The sequence below is a fragment of the Schistocerca serialis genome, chromosome 6 (assembly GCF_023864345.2).
Source record: "Schistocerca serialis cubense isolate TAMUIC-IGC-003099 chromosome 6, iqSchSeri2.2, whole genome shotgun sequence".
NCBI lineage: Eukaryota > Metazoa > Arthropoda > Insecta > Orthoptera > Acrididae > Schistocerca > Schistocerca serialis.
In genome coordinates, this window is record NC_064643.1 from 186,188,370 (window position 1) to 186,192,356 (window position 3,987).

Sequence of the window (3,987 nt, forward strand, 5' to 3'; positions counted from 1 at the left end):
GGGAAATAATTCGTGCTGTCGCAAGTATTTGTCGAATGGTGGGAGGGAGCTCCCAGCATAAAATTTAACTACATTAAATTTCCTAAAAGAAGGTCCTGTTCACTTTCTCTGTAGGATTAATAGTCTGCTCATAGCGCGCGAGAGAATATGAAGATCTCGTGCGTTGTTTTTGAAAGCCAGATAGAGAATTGCGGGTTGCATAAAACGACATCGGTAGGGGCAGCTGAATCGCGCTGTATGCTGTGCTGAAACATTTCAGTATACCTACAGCAGCAGTCCCACAGAGCAAGGAGCAGCTTCAGCTAGGTGGTATAGCACAGGCCACGGCCGCAGAGCATGGACTCACATTTTTCGCCACCGCTGTCCCAGCCGGACTGCTTGCAGCCTTGGTAGCGTTGAGACACTGCTGCACCCTGGTGCTCAGATTGCGTAGGTATTTCTTCTGAGATCTCCTACATTTGTCGGAGTTATCGGCCGATCGCCTACGGGGATCTACACACGTTCAATATTTATTGACAATACTACTTTGCCAAACCTTCAATACATTCAAACGACGCTCACACTTTCGATAATATTGTCAATATTTTCAGTTCGCAAGGTAGAAAGTAAAGTCATGTGGCACTGTTGGCTGGGCGACCACGAAGGGCAGTTTCAGCCACTTTGGAAAGATTTTTCTGTCACTTGCGCACACTGATACTGATGTTTACATCAGTTTACAGCTTGAACAATTAGCTATTTTTCGACATAATCACCATTTCTGTCATTGCAATTTTGTAGACGCTGTGACAGTTTTTGTAGGCCCATGTCATACCAGCTCGACGCCATGCTGTTTAAAAAGTTATGAACCTCTTCTTTAACCTCGTCGTCGGAGCTGAATCGCTCTCCGGCCAATTGTTCTTTTAACCTAGGGAACAGGTGACAGTCCCTGGGCGCCATTTCAGGACTGTAGGGTGAATGGGTGATTATGTTCCACTGAAACTGTTGCAGGAGACCAACGGTTTGCCGAGCGATGTGTGGGCGAGCGTTGTCACGGGAAATGTGTACGCCCTTGCTCAACATTCATCTTCTCCGGTTCTGAATTGCCCGTTTGAGTTTTTTCGGAGTCGCACAGTACCTGTCAGCATTAACTGTGGTCCCAGTGGGCATAAAGTCGACCAACAATACGCCTTTCCGATCCCAAAAAAAAACGGTTGTAATGACTTTACCGGCAGACTGTGTTTGTTTGAATTTCCGCGGCTTTGGCGAAGAAGGATGCCGCCACTGTCGTGATTGTTGCTTGGTCTCAGGTGTAAAGTGGTACGCCCAGGTTTCGTCACCCGTGACAGTTGAGTCCAGAAAGTTGTCCTGTTCGGCTGCAAGGCGGTGAAGAAATGAGGGGAAGCATCAGCTCGTTGCCGCATGTGGTCCTCAGTCAGCATGCGTGGCACCAATCTTACGCACACCTTCCGGTAGTTCAATGTTCCCGTTAAAATTCTGTGAGCGGTGCGTCGGGAAACCTCAGGAACCAACGTGCAGAGATCATCCAGGGTGATCCGCCGATCTTCACACATGCTTTGCGCAAACTTCAACACTGTCTCCTCAGAAACTGACGGTCTCCCGCTCCTTTGTTCATCGTGAATTTCGGTCCGACCATCTGCAAACTCTCTACACCACTTACGAACATTTTTGACATCCAAGCACGACTCACCATACAGTTCCGTCAACTGACGATGGATTTCAATCGGCGCAGTGCCCTTCGCGTTCAAAAATCGAATAACAGCGCGAAATTCGCACTTGGCGTAAATATCCAACGGAAGCTCCATTCTCAACGGCTGTCAAGCCAAGACTGAGCGCCTCAGCGCGGCGTACGCATGTTTACACATGCTTCGTAACAGTGTGACCAACTGCCACACAAACAGAGTTCTGCACTTATAAAAAAATAGGAGACCTTACTTTTGGGATTACCCTCGTATATCTGGTACTTGAAGGTGATTGTAATGTGTGCGTGTAATGTGATGTCATGTTTGTTACGTATGATGATGTTGAGAGAAGGAGTGTGTAACCTGCGGCCGAGACATAAGCTACTCCACTCTACTAGCGCTAAGTGGACCGCCAAGTTTAACGTCCCTCCCCGCCCCGCCAGCAGAGTCACACTGCACAAACGTTTGGAGTTTAATCCAGCACAATGGCGCAAACTCTGGGGATCAGGAACTGTGTGTCATCACGTTTTGCAATAAACGCAACAAGCAACGCAAGCACCCAACACAACACTGCGTTACGACGCCGAACACACTAAAGGGTTACTGATTTATGTGCAGAAGGTTGCAATATTAAACAAGGCTGCAGCTGCTCTTGTTTGGTAGTTAATTGTTGTTGTTGTTGTGGTCTTCAGTCCTGAGACCGGTTTGATGCAGCTCTCCATGCTACTCTATCCTGTGCAAGCTTCTTCATCTCCCAGTACCTACTGCAACCTACATCCTTCTGAATCTGCTTAGTGTATTGGTAGTTTGTTTGTTATTGTTTTTGTTATTGGTTGTTTGTTGTTGTTGTTGGTTATTGTTGTTGTTATTGGTAGTTAAGGCCATGCATTTAAGAACGTAAGATGCAATCGATGTCACCTTGGGCTAAAAACAATAGCCTGCATTGAATTATTGAGCAAACAATCGCTGTAGTATGCGCCCTGGAACAGAGGTGGCTGGGCCATTGCAACAATTTGAGTTATTGAAAGCCTGAACACAATTACGGGGAAAATGGATATTTATTGACTGCTAAATGTTAATTAAAATACTTGTGAACATGATCAAATGTGAGGATTGCTGGTGCGTGACATATATTAAGTTCCATACTTCATAAAACTTAATCATAGCTTCTGAGCATGGTACTAAATTCGTGGCTTATAGAACAGGAATGTAATCAACGATGGGTTAGTCATATGCGCACTTAACACCCGTATGCAGTTTATGAGAGCCGCGCCAAAAATGTTTTTTTTCCGTCCCCAAACGCTCGGCCATCTGGAGCTCCCACTTACGTCACTTTCAATTTTGACCTCGCCCTACGTATATCATAAAGCTGAAAGAAATCGGTCTTGATGGCTACGCGCGGTCCCCTTGTTACAATTGTTTTGAGGGTACTGGCAAAGTGCAGAGCACCTGAAAAGAAAAGGAAATCTTGTACAAGACCCTAGTGAGATCAATTGTAGAGTGATGTTCCAGTGCTTGGAGTCTTTATCACGTAGACGCGACACACACGGAACGAATTCAGAGTTGTGCTGTTAGCATCGTGACAGGTTGCTATAGCCCTGACGACAGTGTAAAAGAAGTGCTCGGGGAACTTAAATGGTAATCCTTGGAGAAAGATGGCGTAGTTATCGCGAAACGCAATTTGTTAGAAGATATCAGAATGAGATTTTCACTCTCCAGCGGAGTATGCGCTGATATGAAACTTCCTGGCAGATTAAAACTGTGTGCCCGACCGAGACTCGAACTCGGGACCTTTGCCTTTCGCGGGCAAGTGCTCTACCAACTGAGCTACCGAAGCACGACTCACGCCCGGTACTCACAGCTTCACTTCTGCCAGTACCTCGTCTCCTACCTTCTAAACTGGCAGAAGTGAAGCTGTGAGTACCGGGCGTGAGTCGTGCTTCGGTAGCTCAGTTGGTAGAGCACTTGCCCGCAAAAGGCAAAGGTCCCGAGTTCGAGTCTCGGTCGGGCACACAGTTTTAATCTGCCAGGAAGTTTCATGTTAGAAGATATCGTCAACAATTTTTCTTCTTTAGTGCCGGCAACATAATATATGTCTGATAACGACATGATTATTAGAATAGATGCAACAAATAACTGCTTGTAATAAGTAATATCTATTCACGATAGACTGTTTCGGCCTTTATGGCCATTGTCACGTACGTCTAGATTGATGTGACGTCCATATTACATCATTAGTGAACTGTCTTATAACTGTCACTATTTTGTAAATATTTTGAAAACAAAATGTTAGTTACGGTGCGACAGT

General features: G+C 45.8%; 1 non-coding gene across 1 annotated transcript; it reads left to right on the plus strand.

Annotated features, from left to right (window-relative positions):
- The first annotated feature begins 3,616 nt into the window (after nt 1-3,616).
- Trnal-caa (transfer RNA leucine (anticodon CAA)) lies at nt 3,617-3,691 on the plus strand. The gene has a single exon. It is a non-coding gene; the product is annotated as a tRNA-Leu (tRNA).
- The last annotated feature ends 296 nt before the right edge of the window (nt 3,692-3,987 follow it).